The sequence below is a fragment of the Dysidea avara genome, chromosome 1, assembly GCF_963678975.1.
Source record: "Dysidea avara chromosome 1, odDysAvar1.4, whole genome shotgun sequence".
In the NCBI taxonomy this organism is placed as follows: domain Eukaryota; kingdom Metazoa; phylum Porifera; class Demospongiae; order Dictyoceratida; family Dysideidae; genus Dysidea; species Dysidea avara.
In genome coordinates, this window is record NC_089272.1 from 11,019,013 (window position 1) to 11,046,949 (window position 27,937).

Genomic DNA, 27,937 nt, shown 5'->3' on the forward strand with positions numbered 1-27,937 from the left:
TAAAGTTAATGATTTTACAAAACAATACTTTCCATGGCTGATACTTGCGAGCTTCTACTTGAGAATCACTCAGACACTATCCAGGTGATCCTAATGTTTGTTCTTGTGTTGTTCTTAGATCAAAACATAGATACAAGCATTTGTTTGCATTCCTCGATACCAGAACACTTTTTTACCAAGGGTTTTCAACTTCAGCAGCTTGTAACTAACCAATCACATAACTTATGATGAGCAGATAACCTCCAAAATGTGTAGAAATCAATGTAGTTTCCAGTGCTGTTTACGAAGACTGGAGTATCTCCTTTTGTTTCTGTATAAGTTACAAAGGTTTTAGGGTTTGTGGTCATCTGTGTCCCAATGGTTTCTGTGAATTTTTATGGCTAACCATAGTATCCAGTGGTTGTACGACAGCAATTAACAGAACAATTTAAATATTTCTGCTTATGCTAAACTCCTCTATTTGGTATCTCTTCCAGGCAGGCAAGTCTCTGTAAAATTCCTTTTATTTATATAAGGGATTACAGAACTGTGAATTAGTGAAAATCAGGTTTTCTGTCTTCCTGTCAATATACCTACAGTGTGGTACACTGACTTTCTTGGGCTACCTGTGTGTCTTGATAAAGCACTCCTACAGCATTAATATATATATTTTTTCAAAATTCCTAATGTACTCCCCTGTTTTCAACTTATTTAATGAATTATAATAATTTAATGTTCATTACAAAATTTTGATTTCATAATGTACTAAAGTGTGTAATTACTGATGTACAGTACAATATTATTTTGTGTTGGTACATAGCACCACACCATCTTGTGACATATGTAGTTAATACATGTGTATGTGTACACTGTTATAAAGTATGTTTCTCATTTTGTAGGATAGAAACATATTTCATCGATTTGACAAGTTTGATTTGAAATATAATCCCATTGGTATGTACTGTACTGTACTGTCTACAGTACATATGAATGTATGTATATTAAACAGTGTGTATACTGTATGTTTTTTAGAATTTTGTTATTATTAAATTGATGGTCACATGTTGCTGTGTGTAACCTTGATGGCATTTGGTACTAGTGATATATGGTTCAGTTGGTTTTAATACAGTTCTCTAATTTTTGTAGGTAGTAGAACATTGAGGGAGATATTTATGAAAACAGACAATTACATCCATGGAAAATTCTTTGCATGTCTAATCAAAGTTAGTGCGTGTATGTATGTGTATGTATGTATGTATGTACATAATGTGTGTTTGTGTGTATACATTCGTATATGTGTACACTCAGAATAAATAAAAGTTTATGGAAGAAATTTTATAAGGTAGTCATTGCATGCTCAACTAGCTAGGAACTTTATTTGATGTGCACTTTTAAACCCTACTTTAATCATGCTAGTTAAAGTACAGTACAGTTGCATAGCTACACTAGAGGCCACTGGGGCCTGTGCTCCATCATCAGCTTTCCAGGCCCCATCATCAGCTTTCCAGGCCCCATCATCAGTAAATATCGTAACTCATGTGATCCAAACTCGCAACACTACCCTATGGCTTTGTAATACAAGTAAATATGATAATCACCACTGTGTGCAGTTGACTGGCTGTAATTTTGCCATGCATAGCTAATGGTAGCCAATTACACAATGTCAAACTAAAGCTATCAATTCGTTTAATCCCTGGTATCATGTGATCACGAGTTTAACTGTAAGCCAGGTTAAGAGTCCACAATGAGATGGACTTATATTAATTTTATTATTGCAAGTGTTTGCTGGGCAAAGATGATAAGAAGGTGTTATATGACCTACCATCACTGAAAGTCTAGCTATGCCACTAAGTAAGGATTAAATTTGGATTTCTTGTTGTGATCTCCCTGCCAGTTTGTTTAAGAATTTTTATTGCAATGATCCAGGCTACAAGATTAAAAATTCCTAATTTCCCTTGTAAATACTATGTACAGTAGTATATCCATCATTGATGAACTTCTATGCATTGCAGGAAGGAACAGTGCCAGAGAATGAGGCTGCAACTCCATGACTAAATGTGCACCCCGTGTTATTGATCTAGTGTTATTTGATCGACAGCGCATGAAATCATTAATGTGTTATGTGAATTGCTTAGAAAGTGACCATGATGTTCATGGTCACTTTGCTTAGAAAGTGACCATGATGTGTGCTTTTTACCTGCTATTATGCACCAAAAGATAAATCTTGAACTGAAACAATGTTTAAATTAGGCGATGTATGTAGCATGGGACATTGTTGTGTTATGTTTGTTGTAAGGCAGCAGTCAGTCATGTTTGTCATTTTAAAAAGTTTGCATCAGAAGTACTTTGAGTTGCTCTGAAAGTTCAATTACTATATGCTTAACAAACAATGTCTACTAACTATGAAGTTTTGAGATGATTGCTGCTATATTATTAGGCACACAAATACAAACCTCTGTGATCTCTGCTACACAGTACTCTAGAGTTGACCTCTGCTACACAGTACACAGTACTCTCAATATTTCATCTCAACTTTGGTATTGTATCTATGGAAGGAAGGTATTAAGTTAACAGTACATAGGTAATAACTTCCAGGGTAAAAATGTTGTAAGTGTGTGAAAATTGTGTTATTTTATATTGACTCGACGCTACCATTTTATCATACTGTATCACAGGAAGTGATGTCAGACCTGGAGGAAAACAAGTATCAGAATGCTGAACTGAGGATTTCCATGCATGGAAGATCAATGGATGAATGGGACAAATTGGCAGAGTGGGCAGTTGATAATGAACTGTATTGTGAGAATGTGCGATGGCTGATCCAAGTTCCACGACTATAGTAAGTGAACAAATAGACCAAAACAGCCAAAATGTAAAACAGCAGTATCTTTAAGAATATGTAACTGTGTTACTAGTTGCAAAATCAATGATGGTGGCAATAAAATGACAGCTATGATGCTAATTCCCATAATATTTTAGCTATGAGATACGTACATACAAATAAATAGTTAAACAAAATTTGACCTGATATTGTCAAGTGTTTAGCACTGCTGCTTATAGATGATTTCTGTTGCCAGTTGCAATTTTGCTACACAGGAAATTCTTGTGGTATATTCATATCCTTTCCAAAACAGCCAAGCTGTGAAAAAAGGGTGCAACTCTCCAAAAAGGCCAGGGTGAAAATTATGAAATCAGAGGTAGTATCATTGCAGCCATTTCTTGGCCATTACCTTTGATTTCATAATTTTTCACCTTTCCGCACCCTTTTTTCACAGCTTGGCTGTTTTGGTAAGGATATCAGTTTTTGTAATTGAAAGCCCCAAAGCCAGCCTATGGTTGGCTTTGGGGCTTTTTTGCTTTACTACAGGAATTGTCGAAGACTGCTATTTGTGTGAATCTATTATGTGATTATTTTAAATTTGAAACTGAATAAAATGATGATCATGTAGTTGTACGTAGCTACATGTATTAAGGTGACTTGTTACACAACTGAACCCCGTACAGGGAGTTTTGTATAGCTGAATGTACAGGATAATTTAGCAAGTCTGAACACTACAGAATGACCTATCTGTGGCTGAATTGACTCTCTACGTACATAGTGACTTGATTGAAAAAGAAGAATTCATGATATATCATGGTGCACTTTTTTCAGTATCACCTAACCCTAGTGTGGAGGTCCATGGTTCAAACCATGGAGAAAAATTTTTCTGACATTTTTTGTGCACATTTTTTTTACTTCTCAGTGACTGTTTTAATAGAGTATCTCGATTGTGCTTGTTTCACATTTGTAGGTATGTTCTTTATACAGTACTCCACAAAAGGTATGCACTATGATAGTTACAGACCAATTTCCACCAAGCAGATCACCCTGTAGGTGTAACAAAGCATTCTTGCAATGTTTAAAATCGTGCATAACTCCGATCCCTTGTTCTTAACTCAATCTGTGCAAAAATTATATTGTAAATGTGCATGCTGCATTATGCTTTTACTGCCCTCCAAATTTAAATATATTGACTAAATGAAGTACATTGACTAAAGCATGTGCATGCATGAGTTATTGTTATTTTCATGCAAAAAGAAAAAAAAAAGAATACATAAGAGGATTATGAAGAAAAATATGAAGAAATTAAGATAAACTTGGAAGGCACATATCTCAGTGGTGGCTGGACGGATTTGATTCAAATTTAAAATAGGAGGTGCACTACACCAAGGGAGTTTCCATAGCAAAACTAGCTAATTTCAGTTCAGGCACTATTAAACTACGGATGTGTGAAAACAGCATTTTCTTGATTCCTGTAAAGTAAACATTTGTTTGTTGCTCATCCAAACTAACTGTACTTTGCCATACAAAACATTATTGTGTGTCCTGGACATTTATGTTCACCAAGGAAGTTATTGGTACAATCATGCACCAAACAAATTTATTATTATAATACCCTCCTTATACTAGCCAGTCTGTGAGTAAAACTTCATATGGTCCACCATGGTGCTCTTTGCTAGACAGATGTACTGTACTCTTAGAATATCAATGTTTGTACCACAAGTAAACTGAGTTTTCTGCTTCTTGTATAGTGTTATTATGCAGTATACAGTTGGACATATGTATCTAAGGGCAACTTATTTAGAAAGGTCATCTGTCTATAAAATATACCCCCAATGAGTATTGTAGTAGTCCACTACAGTCACTTTCTTAATGAGGTAAAAGTTTGTCCGTAGGTTACTAGCTTAAACAAGTTCCACTGTACTGTACTACATGCTGTGTATTTGTGTAACTAAACCCACAGTCATCTTTATCGCTCAAAGAATCTGCTGAATAACTTCAATGAGACTCTGGTCAACTTGTTCATGCCGCTCTATGAAGTCTCCATTAATCCCAAGTCTCATCCGAAACTGCACAAGTTTCTACAACAGGTCAGAGTAAGATGCACACAGTACTATTAAATTAGACTACAGATTTTGTATGTTTTATTGGTGTTAAATGAAAATGTACTCTATTTGCTTTCCTTTTCTTCCTGTTATATAACAGTCCTAAGAGATACAGTATTTTGTATACAGTACCAGTAGTGGCAATTATATTCTCATACTTCATATAATAGCAGTCCTTTATACGTAGTACTTAAAAGGAAATTCTGAAATTGTGCAAACTGTGTGAGTTTTTGCTGAGATGGTCACATTTCAGTATAAAATAATCCCCCAGATAATAATGAAACCAGCAATTGAATCACCCACTGCAGCCTTTTGATTAGCTGCAACCATTACCTCCAGGTTAAGAATGGTATACAGGAATTTGTGATGACAGCCCTTGTCTTATCAGAACCATTGTTGTCTATGTTGGTATCATCTACAACATACTAAAGTAATTATAGCAGCTTTAATACCTGCTAATCAACACAGAGAGGTTTGTGCTCACTTTGGTACCAGACCATAGAGTTGCTGGGTCTCACAGTTAACTCCATCAATATGAAGCTATAGATATGACTTCTCTCTGCCATGATAAAACAGATACAAGCAGAAAATATGAAACCAAATTTTGGAAAATCACCCTTATAGTTGCACCTGAAACAAATAGAATTTTTGAAACTAGCATGGTGCTGTTATCAGCAGAAAATTGCATATATAGAAAATTGTTTTCAAATATTTCTAAGTAATTCAAGGTATCTATGGTTTATTCTACCTTTAAATCGGTAGGAATTTAAGTTATAATGCTGTGTTTCAGAACTAAAATATTCAATGTGTCGACTGCACCCATAAAGGTGATTTTCCAAAATTCTGTTGCATAAAACCTCCACCCAGACGCTAGCACATTTGTTAGGCAAAATAAATTTTAAAAACTTTTTTGTACCCTTACCAAGGCTAAGCTTGGAAGAACTAAAATGGTGGGATACAGGAGATGTCTAAAATAATTTGGAATGGAAAAGGGGAGATAGACATCATAGTTAACTCCAGTGTATCACTGCAAGTTTATTGTAGAATTCAAACCACAAGGGGAACAGTAACATGGATACAGCTGACATGGGCGTAGCTAGCACCTCATAGTTTGGGGGGCTAGGCAATGGTAAAGATTAATGATGGTTGAATATGCAAAGCATGTGAGACACCCTGTTAAGCTAGGGGGTCTGGGCCCCAGAAAACAATAGCAGTAAAAATCATACCAGTAGTGTATACTTACTTGTGTAGGTAACCTTTATGTTACAAAAAACACTGCTGAACACGAAAATTAATTTTAGAGGTGCGTATCACGATTTTCACTCTAAAGTGTTGCTGAGGAGTAGGGCCTGCAGGTAGTTAGTTTCATAACTACTTTATGGATTGCTGATTGGTTAGAAAGGTGATTATATAGTAATCTGAATTGCTGGTGGTAGGTAGATTGTTGAATACTTCAGAGATAACTTGAAATGGCTAGCCATGGCTGTAGTCCCCCCCCCCCCCCCTCCCGCTTCCTATACCTATAAGCAGCTCTTCATATCAACTGCTTTGAATTGCTGACAACAACGCTAGCAGTGCAATCATTTGCAAAGAACAAATCAACACTGAACATCAGTCGCAGACAGACAGGACAGATTGGAAACTGTTTCCTTCAATATTCCACAGAGTAAAGAAACCTATAGCCTACTGGATATGGATAACTCGTCTGTCTACCCAGTACCCTCTTTAAACTCATCCACAAAAGCATTATATGTATTTCTCCAAGTGTGGGCACGTTAAAGAGGTATGCCGACACATTAGTACCTGGTGTGTAGGCATTACACTCACTCAAGTGCACACTCAACAAGCCAACAAAGAGAATAGCTGGTAATATCAGTGTGATCCATTCCATGGTATCGTTGATGAACTGATCACAACAGAAGCACATATGATGATCAACAGAAAAAACTCATTGATGTTTCTACAACCAGACACATGGTATATCCCAGGGAGAGATAGAGAGATCAGCACAGTTTGGAGGAAGTTACAGAGGTCATGCTTAGTTCCTGTATGACTAAAACAAACCAGTACTATGATATACTATTTGCTAAGTGGCACCACTAGTTTTCTGAGTAGGGTCTTGATCCCTTTTTCTAGTACTGCATGTAGCCCCGGATGCTAACTTCTAGCACTTCATTACAAGAAAGGGTACCAATACAGCACTTACAGGTAGTCTACCTGTCTGAAAGTTCATGAGAAATTTCATGGCTACACAGTTGGCCAACATCCCTTCATCTACAATCTTGTCTAGGAAGTTTTCAAGCCAGACTTCTATAGCCATGCTATTCTGAATCCACAGTTTTACCACAGACCAAAAGAAACCTTTATTTGGAAGAGCAGTGCTTAGCCAACACAGTCTTCAAACAGCTACGTACAAAAACATTACTGTTGATATGCAAGACTAAGCCTTCTTCTGAAATATAATTCATAAATGGCTCAGAACATGGAGTGGTTGCCAGCAATTCAGAATTATTTGAAACGGTGAAGTTGAGCATAGTAACGGTCCCACCCACTTGAAAATAAAGAATGCTCAACCCCTCCTCAAAGTGGCAGCATCCTGGACACTCCAGCTGTACAGCTACGTACATATACCTCAAGACTAAAACTGACAACCAAGGTGTTGGACAAAGAAATATGGCTTTCAATACAATCAAACGTACGTACACTGTACTTATTGCACTTACCCCACTTCGTGACATCACAGAAACACATCAGGATAGCCAAGGCACTTCAATTAAGTTGCCAGTACCCAAATTGGCCACCTCTGACAGAAAGACAAAGCACTGAGCTCGTTTACATATTTGGGCTCCCTTCTGGTGTAGTACAGCTGAGGCTGGTCTTTGTGAACACCCACAAAGCTGAGTAGAAGCCAAAAGGCAGACAATTTAAATCTAAGCTTTCTCCTTGTATTACAATTGGAGGATTGGTGTATGGGATTGTTGAGTATGTGTCCTTTAGATCAGCCTTTGCTGCCAGGTCTTTCATGGTGTGATGCTTAAGTAAGTGCTCTCCAGGAAGGTATTGTAGCTGTAAAAAAAAGCTCCCATTGCATCTGCGTTGGGTTGTTCTGCAATTGTATTGCGTTCTCTAAATGGTGCATTTACATTGTGGCTGTGTTGCAGTTTCCATGTGTTTTTAGCTAACTAGTTTACAGAGCATTGATGGAAGGCTAGGTACTAACTAATAACGGCATGACAGTCTATATATCAGGTTAGCTATCATAAAGCTATCTTTTTTTGTGTCTGTGCATTCATATAATTTAGATTCGTTGACAGCACCTATGGTGAGCTGCTAGGAAGTCTAGCCAATGTCGCGGAGGAGCTGGACTGAAAACCACACACACACACACACACACACACACACACACACACACACACACACACACACACACACACACACACACACACACACACACACACACACACACACACACACACACACACACACACACACACACACACACACACACACACACACACACACACACACACACACACACACACACACACACACACACACACACACACACACACACACACACACACACAAACATTTGCATGTCATATTTATTGAAGAGATTCGTGCACTGACAGGCTATGACTGGGCTCAAAAGTCTACAAGGCAACTATACTGCTCAGGATATATCCATAAGGGCTGCCATGAGTTACATGAGATACAAAATAATTAAGCGAACCAGTGAAAACATAAGTCTGAGCCCGAGCTGCCAAATCACTAATTGGGTTTTAGCCATGGGGTTTAAATGATGAGTTTTTACTTCGTGAGGTGTGGCAGAGCCGCTACTTGGCTACATAAAACAAATTTCCTCATAATGATTTTAGTATGAATATTTCTAGCTATATAAGAGTTTTGTCTTCAGGCAGTAGGTTGGCCAGTTGGCTTTAATTCCTCTTCCCTTTCTGCTGCTGCTGCTGCTGCCACCGCCGCCGCTGCTGCTGCTGGCAAAATAAGGTGTAGTTCTCTAGTTGGGTGAAAAGAAATAGACACACATGGGTTAGAAACAGCTATATAAACTATAGTAGCCATCATATAGTGTACAAGTTAGACGTAGTTTAATACCATTCACTTGCTATTAGGCAAAATTACAGACAATAATCATAATAATCTTTGACTATTACGTAGCTAAATTGTATAGACAGGGCTGTTATTATTAATGGCTAAGCCTACATTGTACTGTTGTAGTTTGATGTAGGTTTGTACCATTGTATACTCCTTTTTGCCAGTGATGTGGTTGCATTCCATTTGCATTACGTTTGCATTTTCTAAGTGGAGTGTTTGCGTTGCATTTGTTACAACGTTAGGAAAATGTAACTGGAACTTTTTTGATCGCTACTGTATGTACAAAATTGTTTAAAGCTTTGAGGTTGATGATTTTCATGACCCCCAACCTCTTTTTTGTTTGGGGAGCAGAAATATGAAGTCTCTCTCAGAGGGACACTTCCTAAGCTCTATCACCTTTTGGAGGAGTTTGGATTTTTCTGCATTAGTGTGACTGGCTTTGAGGTGTAATGTGGAGGAGTTGGTAGTAACTCTTGGTGTGGCTTTGCCACAAAATGTCGTAGTATTGTGTTTGGTACTCTCTGGTCCAAGCAATGAGCTAGCTTGTGAGAATGTTCTACAGAGTCTGGTTTGAAAGAGTACTTTTTCAAAATTATGTGCACTTGAGTCACCTGTTCCATGTGTTCTTCTGGGACATTGTTCACTGACTTGACAGGCTCATCTTCTATGCTTCTCCTTGTGATTTGCTTGTGAGAATGATCCCCCAGCTGTTGGGGATCCTAGTCTAAAAGAAAAATAACTTTGCCATGTCGAGAGTGGACCACATTTCCTTCAGTTGATTCACTTACTGCTTTGATTTTTTGGATAAACTCTTGCCCAAACAGGGAGGGTGCGAGAAGTCGAGTGGCTGGATGGTCCATCAGGCTTGATGTCAGAATTGCATGTATGTAGTGTTGCATCATTGTCAATGAAGCTCTTCAAGCATCTTTCTTGGCAGCCACATGGTCTACTCTGGGGTGGTGATGCCCCTCTGGTCACTTAAGTCTGGTGGTATGAATGGTCTCTGTAGTGAGAACTGCTCCGAGATCATGACTTTGAAGATAAATGTTGCCTTGAAAAATGCTTCTCCAATGCTTCTTAAGTGACTTTTCAGCTTATCTGTAAGCCATCAAACTTCTCCAAATCATTTTTCACATAAAATGTTGCAAAATATTATAATTATTTTTACATATTATCAGTGTTGTGAATTATGTATGTACTTTGTAAATTGCCATTATTTTTCACATCCTTATGTACGATTCATAATGTCTAGTTTGATAATTACTTCTTGAATTATGTTCAATTATTGTTTGATGTATATACCAAACGGCACCAAATTCACCTGAATTGTCATCAGAAATTTTTACCATTAACCTACCATCACAGCCATTTCTTGGCTGCCACCTTGGATTTCACATCTTACATCTTTTTTCACCATAGCCTTTTGGGGGGCCGCACTCTTTTTTTACAGCTTGGCTGTTTTGGATTAGATATCACTTCTTTTATTTGTATACCCCAATGGCTGGCTTTGGGGCTTTTTTAACCTATCTTTTTTTTGCTTCACCATAGGAAGAAGAAAAAGCTTTAAAGCAGATTATTAATACTTTAACTATTTTTGATTTTATCAGTAGTTATACAAATTATATATATTTATTACATGCCAATTATTCCCTACAGGATAACTTGTTTGTAGCTGATCTCTCTACTGGGTGACTTGAAATGTAGCTGAACTCTCTACAGGGTGATTTGCTTGTAGCTGAACTCTCTACAAGGCTAGGGTTCTCTCTACAGGATGACTTGTTTTTAGCTGAACTCTCTACAGGGTTATCTGCTTGTAGTTGAACTCTCTACAGGGTGATTTATTTGTAGCTGAACTCTCTACAAGGTGATTTGTTTCTAGCTGATCTCTCTACAGGGTGACTTGTTTCTAGCTGATCTCTACTTGTTTCTAGCTGATTTCTACTTGTTTCTAGCTGATCTCTACTTGTTTCTAGCTGATCTCTCTACAGGGTTACTAACTTGCTTGTAGCTGCACTCTCTACATTGTGTCTAGTTTCTACATGTAGCTCATCTCTCTATAAGGTGACTTGTTTCTAGCCGATCTCTCTACAGGGTAACTTGTTTATGCAGTAGCTGAACTCTCTATAGGGTGGTTTCTTTGTAGCTGAACTCTCTACAGGGTAATTTGTTTTACAGGTAGCTGATCTCTCTACAGGATTACTTTGTCTGGCTGATCTCTCTAAAGGGTGATTTGTTTTTGTAGCTGAACTCTCTACAGGCCACTGGTTTCTAGCTGATCTCTCTACAGGGTGATCTGTTTGTAGCTGAAATATCTACAGGGTGATTTGTTTGTAGACTTGTTCTAGCTGATCTCTATATAAGGGTAACTTGTTTGTAGCTGAGCTCTCTACAGGGTGGGTTCTTTGTTGCTGAACTCTCTACAAGCTGACTTCTTCTAGCTGATCTCTCTACAAGATGACCTGACCTCTCTATAGGATAACTTGTATCTAGTTGAATTCTCTACAGGGTGATCTGTTTGTAGCTGAACTCTCTACAGGGTGATTTGTTTTGTAGCTGAACTCTCTGCACGGTGATTTGTTTGTAGCTGAGCTCTCTACAGGGTGACTTCTTTCTAGCTGATCTCTCTATAGGGTAACTTGTTTGTAGCTGAACTCTCTACAGGGTGGTTTCTTTGTAGCTTAACTCTCTACGGGTGACTTGTTTCTAGCTGATCTATCTATAGGGTAATTTATTTGTAGCTAAACTCTTTACAGGGTGATTCGTTTGTAGCTGAACTCTCTGCTGGATGATTTGTTTGTAGCTGAGCTCTCTACATGGTGACTTGTTTGTAGGGTTACTTGTTTGTAGCTGATTTCTATAGGGTAGCTTGTTTGTAGTTGAACTCTCTACAGGGTAGTTTCTTTGTAGCTAAATTCTCTACATGGTGACGTCTTCTAGCTGATCTCTCTACAGGATTACTTGTTTCTAGCTGATCTTTCTACAGGGTGACTTGTTTCTAGCTGAACTTTCTACAGGGTGATCTGTTTATAGCTGAGCTTTCTACAGGGTGATTTGTTTCTAGCTGATCTCTCTATAGAGTAACTTGTTTGTATAGCTGAACTCTATACAGGGTGGTTTTTTGGTTGCTGAACTCTCTACACGGTGACTTGTTTGTAGCAGAATTCTCTACAGAGTGACTTGTTTGTAGCTGAACTCTCTACAGGATTACTTGTTTGTAGCTGATCTCTATAGGGTAACTTGTTTGTATGGCTGAACTCTCTACAGGGTAGTTTCTTTGTGGCTGAACTCTCTACGCAGTGACTTGTTTGTAGCTGAATTCTCTACAGTGCGACTTGTTTTTAGCTGAACTCTCTACAGGATGACTTATTGATAGCTGAACTCTCTTCAGTGTGACTTGTAATGTTCTGAATCTTTAGAGCAATATATTTGTAGCAGAACTCTCTACAGGGTGACTTGATTGTAGCTGAACTGTCTATAAGATTAACTTTTTGTAGCTGAACTCCCTACAGAGTAACTTGCAATGTAATAGAATTCTATAATGGAGTAAGTTGTAAACGTAGCTGAATGCTCTAATAGGGTGACTGTTATATTATAGTATCTCGATCTCGCATTTGCTACACGTAGTTAACTTTTGAATCATAACTCAGTGGTTTGTAATCCGATTCTTCTGTACTACTGCAAGGGCTTTCTACAATTATTCCAGCTACATAATGATTTTCAGCTCATTTCTCTGAAAAATATTGGTATTTATATTCACGAATCTCAATTGTGCAATTGTTATACACCTTTGGTTTCGAGTCATATATCCATGATCTTTATTTCGATTACTTTCAAACCACCAAAAGGCACTCCTACAATGGTTGACCTATCCACAAACCGATTTTCAACTCATTCCATGAAGCAGTTTACCCTGTAGGCATGGCAACAATTCGATCTTGTTTTACTTGAATATTTGGTAATATATCTTGAACCATTCATTGGATTTGCATCAAATTTGGCATTAGGATTCGCCTTTGGACTCCTGTTTTATGTGCGAAATTTCAAGGTGATTGGATAACGCATTTGTGTTTTATAGCAATTTGTGTGAAGTGTGCAATAAGATGAAGAAAAAGAGAGGAAAAAAAAAGAACAAACAAAAAAATGAAACTTTGGCCGTTCGTATCTCGGAAATGGCTGGGATGATTTCCTTCACATTTGGAATGTGGACTCCCCTAACTGGCGAGCAACTCTACAGCAAAGTTAGTTCCAATCAGACAAAGGATCACGTAGATACAAAGGTGTGAAAATGATGCTTTCTTCCTGTCAATATACCCACGGTGTGGCGCGCCGGCTTCTTGGGCCACACAACACACTATCGTGTGTCTTGATACTGTTTTGCATGGGCACTGTTTGGGGTTATATTTCCAGCAGTGATGTACAATACTCAGAATATTATGATACTCTGACTGTATCACGATACCAACACCATGCTCACATATTAATATTTTGATTGTGCCATCATGGAAATGTGAAAGTGTGGTTTTGTAATATTCAACAGTGTGGCTTGGTTGTTTACCAGTTTCCTAGACTCTTTAAACTTATTATATAACTGTGCAGTGGAGTAATACATAGCTGGCTCTAAACAATGAAAAATTGTCTGCCAATCATGCATTTAATTAAACTTAATAAAAAAAATCTGTATTTTTGCACTAAAACAATGTAGTGGATTGTTTACCACTTTCCTGAACTATTTTTAAGCTTGTTTGTTATATAACTTTAATGGATGTGACTTAGCTATGAAAATGTATTAGCAACCCACACATTTAATAACACATAGGGCTACACTATATTGTGTATTGTATTGTATCAGTGACTACACAGCTGTTAGATACAGATACGCTCTTTCAGGTATATCACACATCACTAATTGCCAGAGCAATATACTGGGAAGTGGTGTGCTCATACAGATATCCAAGCAGTTCAAAGATTTGATTTTGTTATGTTGATTGTCACATTATATTGTTTACTGTAGGTGATAGGGTTTGACAGTGTGGGTGATGAGAGTAAATTGGAGCCACACGTATTCTCCGGTGACAGTCCACCACCTCAAGACTGGGATAGTGCAGACAACCCACCATATTCCTACTACCTCTATTACATGTATTCTAACATCACACAAATCAACAAGCTTAGGAGGTGGGACAGGTTTTTGTGTATTTGTGTAGGAAAGTGTGATAATTATGGTAGTAACATAACTATATTTAAACTATAGTATGCTTTGAAGTTTAGTTGTTAATGAGGTATTCACATTAGCTTGCTTGGTTTTCACTTGGCCTGAACCCAATCCACAACAATGCTAGAGGTTAAACAACGCATTTTACAGCGATGATTTTAAGCCATAACTAACTCATGTCTGGGATGTGGCTTTGGGATTCTGTCAAGTATTTTCCCACTGCGCCTTGCCTTTCCTTTTATTTTCAATTATACTGCTCATCATCTTTATGAAAAAAAGTCATATTAATGCATTGATTTCTCATATCAATACTTTTCTTGAGGTGTGTATTTAGAAGCCATTAAGTTATTTGAAGTATTTACACTGTACTAGACACTTACGTACTGTGTGAGTGTTTAATTTCAAGAGTTAAATTTTTCAACCACAAGGCCATTATATAACTTTAAAGTGCAAAACCACATGTAGAATTTCACAACTGATCAGTCTAGTACTGTTTCTAAGAACACAATAAACATTGCTGACCTGTTTACAGTCTGAGCAATTATCTCCAAGTCTGGTTTGCAGGTGTTTCAACAAGTGCGCATGCACACGAGGATGCTGATTCGAGGCATACAAAAGTAGTATATATTATATGCCACTTTGACCTATATAATTCATCTCCTTACTGTTTCTCTTCATTAGTGGTGTCAATATTGCTTCAAAGGTAGTCTACAATGCTTATGATCGACCATCAAAAAGTGTGCAATTATGTCATCTTCCCACAATCCTGCATGAGGGACTGGTTATCCCTCTTTCCATTCACTTAAGAGTGTTACTGTTACAGGATAAATACAGGGACAATTATTAGTTATATCAATTTTGATGTTTACTGTTAAAACATGCATAAGATTGTTTTTGTAGCATGCATTGTACCCAATGTATTGATTGTAAAAACTACCAAAATGTTCGACAAAATCTACAGCGCACTTAGAAAGTGATGCTACAGGTGTTTACAATTGATTTTGCTGTATGGCAGTTGTGGTGTTGAGTGCATTAATACTTTTTCCTGGCATGTTTAAGTTTAATACATTTAATGTGATCTTTCAGGCTACAAAAACTACACCCCTTTGTATTGAGACCACATTGTGGGGAGGCTGGACCAATTAATCATCTAATGACATCATTTCTGCTAGCACAAAACATCTCTCATGGTCTGCTGCTAAGGAAGGTAATAACCTTTGATATTACATAGATACAGTATATGTGACCAGCTGGGAAAAAAATGCCAACACTTTCCAAATCCTTTTATTGCTTCTCTGTTTTTAACAGAGGAATGGACTGCTGAAGTGTCATCCATTATTTATGACAGTTGGAACAGCAAGAAATTTGATTTGTACAGCAACTATATGACAGGTGCTTAATTAATCAGTCATGTTTCACAACTGAAACAAGCTATGAAGATGGGACTTGGCTCAGTCTATTCACTGTAAACAAGTGAATCCATCATGATAATAGTATTTTCCTTATAGTCCTCCCGAGTCTTCCGTATACACAAACAAGAAGGCTACTTCAATAAGATGGTGATGGAAAACTTTATTTCTACTGCAAAGCAAACAGATGCTTTAATCATGCATGTGTCCTTAAGTGTATGGATACAAAACTAAATTGTTCTTACTATCCATTAAAAGCAAATCCAATGGTGTATAGGTATTACTGATTTTGAGCCCATAGTTTCACTGCGTACTAGAGTGTTTAATGTATGCAGAAACTTTTATAAAGAACAGATTTATCCGACAGATTTATCCAGCATATTTCATAGCAAATAGGCATTTTAAAAACATAATGGGGTTTTGCTCAGCCAGTCACATATGTACATAGATATTTGTGTGTGTATACATATGTGACCTGCTAAGCAAAACCCCGACTTGTTTGCATTTTCCTTGAGCTTCATTTTATCACTTTTTGTTGTCTAGAGTGAAAACCCAATGGGCTGTTAAACTTTTAGCCTTATCTGGTAAGAGCTTTTGTAGTTACAACGATAGACAACAAAAAAAGCTAAACAATCGATTTGTACAGTGCATGCCTGTACGGGAAAAAAATTACAGGTGTTTGTTTACGTCTCAAGTGCAATGGACTACAGAGTTGGGACTTGTGTCATTCTATTCACCATGAACTTGGGCATTCATCAAGATATATTTTTGGGCCTAAATATACCCATGCTATCAAACAAGAAGGCTGTTCAAGCTTAGCCGGAAATAGCAACAATAAAATTACATTTTACCGGAACTAAACAAACACACGTAACTCATGTTTGGTTCATGTGACAGAAACAAAACAAATATATTCTTACTCTCCATGAGAGGTTATTAGGTATCTCAATTTTTCTGTTTCCTGGAGCAATTAAAACATACGTAAAATTATTTATGTAGCACACATATTTTACCCAATGCATTTAACATTTATCTCAAAAATAATAATTATGCAAACGAGTCGGGTTTTTGCTCAGTGGGTCACATATAATAATTTGATACACTGCATATAGTATAATTTATCATGAATGGCTTCTCTCCTGGCTTCTCTCCTGGCAGGCTCCAGCAATGCAGTACCTCTACTATTTAGCACAAGTTGGTATTGCCATGTCTCCATTGAGCAACAACAGTTTGTTCCTGGAGTATCATCGTAATCCTCTACCAGTCTATCATGCCCGTGGACTACTTGTCTCTCTATCTACTGATGACCCACTACAGTTTCACTTCACTAAGGTATGTAGTCACAAGGTTGTAGGGTCACTGTACTGGTAGTTGTAGTTTTACCACACACCATTAAATTGTTAGGAGCCACTGATGGAGGAGTACAGTATAGCAGCTCAAGTGTGGAAGTTGAGTCCTTGTGACATGTGTGAACTAGCCAGGAATAGTGTGGTCATGAGTGGCTTTGAAGACAAGGTAACTGTTATAGTACTAATGTGTATGTTGGTATCTAGTATGGTGTCTGCAAAGTTAAGGAGTTGGTGTTGTGCTACTACTATACACCAGACAATAATATTCCCATTCTAAGTTCAGAATTGATTGACCTTGTGTAACCCTTTGACAGCCAATCTCCAATATAGTGGACAGATTGCATGCATAACTTTATAACCATTAACATTAGTTAAAGAATTTGCTAACACCATGTTACTACTCATCATGAATTTCCTGATAAAATGGTTACATAACAAGTATTGCGAATATCCTTGCTGCTAAGAAAGAATATTTTTGATAATCATCTGCCACCCATATGTGACTGGATCTGCAAGAAAATCCCACATGTTAGTGCAAGCCTAATTTTACAGTGGAATGCAATAAATGCAGTGAGTGAAATATTTATAAAATTTAAAAAAAAGGTAAAGCTTTTGAGTGCTTGTTTCATGATGAAGGGTGGTAATAACATAAAAATCCCTGGTAGCATTGCGATCCTCAAAGCAAGAGAAGATGGAAAATCCTTGTTTCGTGTCAGTATTCCAAGGAGACAGAAGATATGAACATTAGCTTACCTTGCATTGAACAAGTGGTTTGTTATCATTTATTCCTCACATTTTTTTCTTCACACTGGAAGACAACACTAACCTAGTAATGGATCCATCTGTTCATGGAGAACCTGGTAGTATAAGTTGCATCTTGGTAAAGGAATGTATTCATAAGTTATGATCATTTAATTAAACACCTGTAGTTTATTTTACATATTGTCATTGTACAAATCTATTTTTCTGTTGTTGCCACTTTGTAGTGCTGTAACTTTGAAAGTTCTTGGCTGAAACTTTGGTTGACCATTCCTTTGGCTATCTGGATGTAATAAAATGGAATTCAATAAATATGCTAACATTAGGGGTTCTTGCAGATCTGGTCACATATATCATCCATATCTCCACTGTGCATGTGCACTATAATGACAATTCAATTTGTATAATAAAGATCATGTGACTACTAGCTGGGTTTCTGTTAACCCTTAATTAGTTAAACCTGCACATAACTTTTGAGGAATACATGTTTATACAATCTAATCAAAAACAGCCAAGCTGTAAAAAAAGGTGCGGCCCCCAAAAAAGGCCATGGTGAAAAAAGATGTGAAATCCAAGGTGGCGGCCAAGAAATGGCTGTGATGGTAGGTTAATGGTTACATTTTAATAACAACAATTCAGGTAAATTTGGTGCCAAGACCAAGCGGCACAAAATTCACCTGAATTGTCGGTATTAAAATGTAACCATTAACCTACCATCACAGCCATTTCTTGGCCGCCACCTTGGATTTCACATCTTTTTTCACCATGGCCTTTTTGGGGGCCGCACCTTTTTTTACAGCTTGGCTGTTTTTGATTAGATATCACTTCTTTTTGTATTTGTATACTGCAAAGCCGGCCTATTGCTGGCTTTGGGGCTTTTTTAACCCATATGTTTTTTTCTTTAACACAGGAAGAAGAAAACAACTTAAAGAAGAATTTTAGTACTTCAATTATTTTTGATTTTATTAGTAATTATACAAATTATATACATATATTTATTACATGCCCATTATTCCCCACAGGATTTTTTTTGCAGCTGATCTCTCTACTGGGTGACTTGAAATGTAGCTGAACTATATACAGGATGGTTTCTTTGTAGCTGAACTCTCTACAAGGTAACCTCTTCTAGCTGATCTCTCTACAGGGTATTTTGTTTCTAGCTGAACTCTCTACAGGTGATTTGTTTGCAGCTAAACTCTCTACATGGTGGTGTCTTTGTAGCCGAACTCTCTACATGATGGTTTCTTTGTAGCTGAACTCTCTATAAGGTGACTTCGTCTAGCTGAACTCTCTGCAGGGTGATTTGTTTGCAGCTGTACTCTCTACATGATGGTTTCTTTGTAACTGAACACTCTACAAGGTGACTTCTTCTAGCTGATCTTTCTACAGGGTGAATTGTTGTAGCTGAACTATCTACAAGGTAACTTCTTCTAGCTGATCTCTATACAGGGTGATTTGTTTGTAGTTGAATTCTGTACAGGTGGTTTCTTTGTAGCTGAACTCTGTACATGATGGTTTCTTTGTAGCTAAACTCTTTACAAGGTGACTTCTTCTAGCTGAACTCTCTACGGGGTAATTTCTTTGTAGCTGAACTCTCTATATGATGGTTTCTTTGTAACTGAACTCTCTACAAGGTAACTTCTTCTAGCTGATCTTTCTACTGGGTGATTTGTTTGCAGCTGAACTCTCTACATGGTGGTTTCTTTGTTGCTGAACTCTCTACAAGGTGAATTCTTCTACCTGATCTCTCTACAGGGTGATTTGTTTGTAACTGAACTCTGTATAAGTGCGTTTTTATGGGTGATCTCACTGCAGGTTGATTTCTTTGTAGCTGAACTCACTAAAGGGTGATTTTGCTTGTAGCTGAACTCCTTGCATTGTATCTAGTTTCTAGCTGATCTCTCTACAGGGTGATTTGTTTGTAGCTGATCTCTCTACAAGTTGATTTGTGTGTAGCTGATCTCTCTGCAGGTTGATTAATTTGCAGCCGATCTCTCTACAAGGTAATTTGTTTGTAGCTGAACTGTCTATAAAGTGATTTATTTGTAGCTGATCTCTCTGCAGGTTGATTTGTTTTAGCTGAACTCTCTACAGGGTGATATACTTGTAGCTGAACTCCTTACATTGTGTCTAGTTTCTAGCTGATCTCTCTACAGGGTGGTTTGTTTGTAGCTGATCTCTCTACAAGTTGATTTGTGTGTAGCTGATCTTTCAACTGGTTGATTTGTTTGTAGCCGATCTCTCTACAGGGTAATTTGTTTGTAGCTGAACTCTGTACAAGGTGCTTTTTTGTAGGTGATCTCACTGCAGGTTGATTTGTTTGTAGCTGAACTTACTAAAGGGTGATTTGCTTGTAGCTGAACTCCTTACATTGTGTCCAGTTTCTAGCTGATCTCTCTACAGAGTGATTTGTTTGTAGCTGAACTCTCTATAAGGTGATTTGTTTGCAGCTGAACTCTCTACATGGTGGTTTCTTTGTCGCTGAACTCTCTACAGGGTGTTTTGCTTGTGGCTGAACTCTCTGCAGGGTGATTTGTTTCTAGCTTATCTCTCTACAGGTTGATTTGTGTGTAACTGATCTCTCTACAAGCTGATTTGTTTGTAGCTGAATTCTCTGCAAAGTGTTTTGTTTGTAGCTGACCTCTCTTCAGGGTGATTGTTTATAGTTGATCTCTCTACAGGGTGATCTGGTTGTAGCTGACCTCTCTTCAGGGTGATTTGTTTCTAGCTGATTGCTCTGCAGGTTGATTTGCTTGTAGATGAACTCTCTACAGGGTAACTTGCTTGTAGTTGAACTCCTTACTTTGTGTCTAGTTTGTAGCTGATCTCTCTACAGGGTGATTTGTTTGTAGCTGATCTCTCTACAAGGTAATTTATTTGTAGCTGAACTGTCTAAAAGGTGATTTGTTTGTAGCTGATCTCTCTGCAGGTTGATTTGTTTTAGCTGAACTCTCTACAGGGTGATTTATTTGTAGCTGAACTCCTTACATTGTGTGTAGTTTCTAGCTGATCTCTCTACAGGGTGATTTGTTTGTAATTGATCTCTCTACAAGTTGATTTGTGTGTAGCTGATCTCTCTGCAGGTTGATTTGTTTGTAGCCGATCTCTCTATAGGGTAATTTGTTTGTAGCTGAACTCTCTATAAGGTAATTTGTTTGTAGTTGATCTCTCTGCAGGTTGATTTGTTTTAGCTGAACTCTCTACAGGCTGATTTGTTTGTAGCCGATCTCTCTACAGGGTAATTTGTTTGTAGCTGAACTCTCTACAAGTTGATTTGTGTGTAGCTGATCTCTCTGCAGGTTGATTTGTTTGTAGCCGATCTCTCTACAGGGCAATTTGTTTGTAGCTGATCTCTCTACAGGGTGATTTATTTGTAGCTGACCTCTCTTCAGGGTGATTTGTTTCTAGCTGATTGCTCTGCAGGTTGATTTGCTTGTAGATGAACTCTCTACAGGGTAACTTGCTTGTAGCTGAACTCCTTACTTTGTGTCTAGTTTGTAGCTGATCTCTCTACAGGGTGATTTGTTTGTAGCTGATCTCTATACAAGTTGATTGTGTGTAGCTGATCTCTCTGCAGGGTGATTTGTTTGTAGCCGATCTCTCTACAAGGTAATTTGTTTGTAGCTGAACTATCTATAAGGTGATTTGTATGTAGCTAATCTCTCTGCAGATTGATTTGTTTTAGCTGAACTCTGATTTGTTTTTAGCTTATCTCTGTACAGGTTGATTTGTGTATAACTGATCTCTCTACAAGCTGATTTGTTTGTAGCTGATCACTCTGCAGGTTGATTTGTTTCTAGATGATCTCTCTACAGGTTGATTTGTTTGTTGCTGATCGCTCTAAAGGTTGATTTGTTTGTAGCTGAACTCTCTGCAAAATGTTTTGTTTGTAGTTGATCTCTCTACAAGGTGATTTTTTGTAGCTGACCTCTCTTCAGGGTGATTTGTTTCTAGCTGATATCTCTACAGGGTGATTTTTTGTAGCTGACCTCTCTTCAGGGTGATTTGTTTCTAGCTAATCGCTCTACAGGTTGGTTTGTTTGTAGCTGAACTCTCTACACGGTGATTTGCTTGTAGCTGAACTCCTTACATTGTGTCTAGTTTCTAGCTGATCTCTCTACAAGGTGATTTGTTTGTAGCTGATCTCTCTACAAGTTGAATTGTGTGTAGCTGATCTCTCTGCAGGTTGATTTGTTTGTAGCTGATCTCTCTACAAGGTAATTTATTTGTAGCTGAACTGTCTAAAAGGTGATTTGTTTGTAGCTGATCTCTCTGCAGGTTGATTTGTTTTAGCTGAACTCTCTACAGGGTGATTTATTTGTAGCTGAACTCCTTACATTGTGTGTAGTTTCTAGCTGATCTCTCTACAGGGTGATTTGTTTGTAATTGATCTCTCTACAAGTTGATTTGTTTGTAGCCGATCTCTCTATAGGGTAATTTGTTTGTAGCTGAACTCTCTATAAGGTAATTTGTTTGTAGTTGATCTCTCTGCAGGTTGATTTGTTTTAGCTGAACTCTCTACAGGCTGATTTGTTTGTAGCCGATCTCTCTACAGGGTAATTTGTTTGTAGCTGAACTCTCTACAAGTTGATTTGTGTGTAGCTGATCTCTCTGCAGGTTGATTTGTTTGTAGCCGATCTCTCTACAGGGCAATTTGTTTGTAGCTGATCTCTCTACAGGGTGATTTATTTGTAGCTGACCTCTCTTCAGGGTGATTTGTTTCTAGCTGATTGCTCTGCAGGTTGATTTGCTTGTAGATGAACTCTCTACAGGGTAACTTGCTTGTAGCTGAACTCCTTACTTTGTGTCTAGTTTGTAGCTGATCTCTCTACAGGGTGATTTGTTTGTAGCTGAACTCCTTACATTGTGTGTAGTTTCTAGCTGATCTCTCTACAGGGTGATTTGTTTGTAGCTGATCTCTATACAAGTTGATTGTGTGTAGCTGATCTCTCTGCAGGGTGATTTGTTTGTAGCAGATCTCTGTACAAGGTAATTTGTTTGTAGCTGAACTATCTATAAGGTGATTTGTATGTAGCTAATCTCTCTGCAGATTGATTTGTTTTAGCTGAACTCTGATTTGTTTTTAGCTTATCTCTGTACAGGTTGATTTGTGTGTAACTGATCTCTCTACAAGCTGATTTGTTTGTAGCTGATCACTCTGCAGGTTGATTTGTTTCTAGATGATCTCTCTGCAGGTTGATTTGTTTGTTGCTGATTGCTCTAAAGGTTGATTTGTTTGTAGCTGAACTCTCTGCAAAATGTTTTGTTTGTAGTTGATCTCTCTACAAGGTGATTTTTTGTAGCTGACCTCTCTTCAGGGTGATTTGTTTCTAGCTGATATCTCTACAGGGTGATTTTTGTAGCTGACCTCTCTTCAGGGTGATTTGTTTCTAGCTGATCGCTCTACTGGTTGGTTTGTTTGTAGCTGAACTCTCTACACGGTGATTTGCTTGTAGCTGAACTCCTTACATTGTGTCTAGTTTCTAGCTGATCTCTCTACAGGGTGATTTGTTTGTAGCTGATCTCTCTACAAGTTGAATTGTGTGTAGCTGATCTCTCTGCAGGTTGATTTGTTTGTAGCCGATCTCTCTACAAGGTAATTTATTTGTAGCTGAACTGTCTAAAAGGTGATTTATTTGTAGCTGATCTCGCTGCAGGTTGATTTGTTTTAGCTGAACTCTCTACAGGGTGATTTATTTGTACTGAACTCCTTACATTGTGTGTAGTTTCTAGCTGATCTCTCTACAGGGTGATTTGTTTGTAGCTGATCTCTCTACAAGTTGATTTGTGTGTAGCTGATCTCTCTGCAGGTTGATTTGTTTGTAGCTGATCTCTCTACAGGTAATCTGTTTGTAGCTGAACTCTCTATAAGGTGATTTGTTTGTAGCTGATCTCTCTGCAGGTTGATTTGTTTCAGCTGAACTCTCTACAGGGTGATTTTTTGTAGCTGAACTCTCTTCAGGGTGATTTGTTTCTAGCTGATCTCTCTACAGGTAGATTTGTGTTGATTTGTTCATTGCTGATCGCTCTAAAGGTTGATTTGTTGCAGTTGAACACCCTGCAAAGTGTTTTGTTTGTAGCTGATCACTCTAAAGGGTAATTTGTTTGTAGCTGAACTCTCTCCACAGTGACTTGTGTGTAGCTGAATTCTGTGTAACTGAATTCTCTAGAGAGTGACTTAATTGTAGCTGAATTCTCTACAAAGTGCATGACTTGTTTATAGCTGAACTTTCTTCAGTGTGACTTGTAATGTTCTGAATCTCTATAGTGATATATTTGCTTAACTCTCCTCATGGTGACTGTCTTCTTGCTGAACTGTCTATAAGATTAACTGTTTGCAGCTGAACTCCCTACAGAATAACTTGTGATGTAATAAAATTCTATAATGGAGTAAATAAATTAGCTGAATGCTCTATTAGGGTGACTGTTCTATTAGAGTATCTCGATCTCGCATTTGCTACACGGTGTTGGCTTTCGAATCATAACTCAGTGGTTTGTAATCCGATTCTTCTGTACTACTGCAAGGACTTTCTATGAAGATTATTCCAGCTATACACCGATTTTCAGCTCATTGCTCTAAGCGGTTTGCCTAGTAGATGTGAAAACTAATACTTTTTTATTCATAAAAATCAATCGCGTAATTGTGACACAGGTTGGGTTTTGTGTCATATCTCCGTCGTCTTTATGTCAATTCCTTTCAAACCACCAAAAGGCACTCCTACGATGGTTACTCCATCTACATAGCAATTTTCAACTCATTCCATGAAGCGGTTTACCCTGTAGGCGTGACAACAAATCGATCTTGTTTTACGCGAATAATCGGTCATAACTCCTGAACCATTCATCGGATTTGTACCAAATTTGATGCTAGGATTCGCCTTTGGACTCCCTTTCTGTGTGCCAAATTTCAAGGCGATCGGAGTACGCGTTTGCTTGTTATAGCAATTTTTGCAAGTGTGCGAAAAGATGAAGAAGAAGAAGAAAAAAAAAACGAAGAAAAAATAACGAAACTTTGGCAGCTCGTATCTCGGAAATGGCTGGAGCGATTTCCTTCAAATTTGGAATGTAGACTCCCTTGGCTGGCGGGCAACTGTGTAGCAAATTTGGTTCCAATCAGATAAGTGATCACCGAGATACAAAAGTGTGAAAATGACGTTTTCGTTCTTCCTGTCAATATACTCACGGTGTGGCGCGCCGGCTTCTTGGTCTGCACGACACACTACCGTGTGTCTTGATGTAGGCGTGCATGGTGACATTAAATGGGGTAAACTGACTTTAGGATAAAACTATATATATATTGATTAAAAAATTCTGTTTACTAGGCTACTTGATGAACACTGTAACTACAAAGGCTTACTTGTTATGAAACGTTGAATGGCAGCGACTTACATTTCTGTGATTCATTAAGTTTACGAGAGTTTCATTTCGATTGTGAGGTTAATCACATAGATCATATTATGGCCTGATGAAAAATTTAATGGTAAAGCGAATGACATTATTTGTTTCAAGTTAATAGGAACAAGTTATGGATCATTTTATAAAGGTACTGTATGTAAAGGGTTTATGTGTTTCTTTACTGAAAGGTTGCTTACACATAAAGTTTTGACCTCACAAATTAGCTTAAAGTAAAACCTTAGGTATTGTTTTAATCCTTATTACATCACAAGTGGAATGACGTAGATTGAATATATAGCCATAGGAAGTCTGTTTTAAAAGTTACATACAGCCACTACAGTGCTTCAGGGTACGTGTGTTTTTAAAGTGTATAGATCCTGTTTCCTAGACTATGCATGTAGTGGTAAGGGTTAAATAAAATAAAAAATAATGCCAACAAAGTTTGGTGAAGATGACATCACCCACTGATTCATTGTTTATGTCACAAGTACTCTTTTATGTAGAACAAAATATGTAGTGTATAATATGTGTCTACTTTAATTTTTGCAATATAACTGTCATCTTTGTTTGACAGAAAACTTATGTGTTCTCTTATGCTTGAACAATAACTTGGTCTTTGAAGAGTAAGCACACCACCATCAAGTTCTACACCATTCCATACACTTGTTTGCTATTATTTAGCCTTGACCCTACATTGAGGTAATCTAATAGAACAATCAGTGTGTAAATATCTTCAGAAATAATCTTCGGAAATTTTTTTTTTTGTGGGGGCGAGTGCACATTTTTCATAGTTGGGTTATACTCTGAGCATTTCTATAGAAAGAGCTTACTTTAAAAATCCTAGTAGATGTACGTACATACGTACAGTGTAGTGTACCATTTAAGCAGTGTCCCCCAATTTAAACTATATTCTTCTTATGGTTATGTTGCTATAGTACAAGAGACACTGGATTGGTGAGAACTACACTGAGGATGGTCCTGCAGGCAATGACATTCGCTGCAGCAATCTTCCCAACATCCGATGTAGCTTTCGTCATGAGACACTTGTGAATGAATTGAAGACAATCATTGAAGTTACTCAACAACCAGCTTAATGGAATGTATCCTTACCTTGACATTACACTGATTATTAATGAAACATATTTTATAATTTTGTGTTAATTTATTTATATCACAGAAACTGTACACATGCACACGTATACGTTGTGTACATTATTAATAGTGAAATCATGCAATAATGAACTATTGTTGTGAACTGTGAAGTGACATATTGTACAAGATGTGTTACTGTTATGAACATAAAATGGTGTATGAATGAGTACGGTGTATTCTCATTACAATAAGAAACTAATTCTACGATGTTTAATATTGGCTAAATTCCTAACTAATTTTTTTGGTCCCTACGTTATTTAGCTACACCTAAGATTACAAATGTTTTCCACACACAATACAATTTATTAGTACCTATGGTAAGTCTAATTACTGTCACAAACTTATATAGTGTATGTTAGGCCCTAGCCGATTATGCTGGCATAATTTAAAGCATAATAGGTAACCAAAAGCATCAATTAGCATAATGCTAGCATAATAGGGATGATGTTTGAAAATTTAATTAAAATGCACAATACACATGCCTGAAAGAAAGCAAATGATCACTGCTGATATTCATTATTATTGCATATATATATTTCATATTTCTTGGTTGCTTATTCACACTTTCTAAAACAAGATCGAAATACTCTAATACAGCAGTCACTTACTCTAATACAGCAGTCAAGAAACACTAATTAATGTGATTTAATAAAAATAATCATTTCTTAAGCATAACCTAGCATAATTGTGAGCATAATAGACTTGATTTTTGAGCACTACTTAAAGCATAATAGGTAAAATTTTGAGCATAATAGGCCGGGGCTAGGCACCAGGTCCATCTTACCACAATCGTGTGTGAGAGACTGGTTATCCCTCTTTCCATTCACTTAAGAGTGTGACTGTTACTAGATAAATACAAGGGACAATTATATATCAATTTTTATGTTGACTGCTAAAACATGCATGAGATTGTTTTTGTAGCATGCATTGTACCCAATGTATTGATTGTAAAAACTAATAAAATGTTCGACAAAATCTACAGAGCATTTATAAGTGATGCTACAGGCATTTACAATCAATTTCACCATATGGCAGTTGTGGCATTGATGGGTTAATACTTGCTATTGGCATGACTAAATTTAATTTTCCTGTTTAACAATTACATTTTATGTGATCTTTCAGGCTACACAAACTACACCCCTTTGTATCGAGACCACATTGTGGGGAGGCTGGACCAATTAATCATCTAATGGCATCATTTCTGCTAGCACAAAATATCTCTCATGGTCTGCTGCTAAGGAAGGTAAATAACCTTTGATATTACATAGCTACAGTATATGTGACCAGCTGGGGAGAAATTGCCAACACTTCCAAAATTCTTTTATTGCTTCTCTGTTTTTAACAGAGGAATGGACTGTTAAAGTGTCAGCCATTATTTATGACAGTTGGAACAACACAAAATTTGATTTGTGCAGCAACTATATGACATTTTTTAAATAACAGGTGCTTAATTAATCAATCATGTTTCACAACTGAAACAAACTATGAAGATGGGACTTGGCTCAGTCTATTCACTGTAAACAAGTGAATCCATCATGATAATAGTTTTTTTCTTTATAGTCTTCCCAAGTCTTCCATGTGTACAAACAAGAAGGCTAAGATGGTGATGGAAAACTTTATTTCTACCACATATATAGCAA

The 27,937-nt window shown here is 37.4% G+C and overlaps 1 protein-coding gene across 2 annotated transcripts in view; it reads left to right on the forward strand.

Annotated features, from left to right (window-relative positions):
• The window catches only part of LOC136256193 (AMP deaminase 2-like), a 201,193-nt gene that overhangs the window by 40,613 nt on the left and 132,643 nt on the right, over positions 1-27,937 (forward strand). The window lies entirely within an intron of this gene.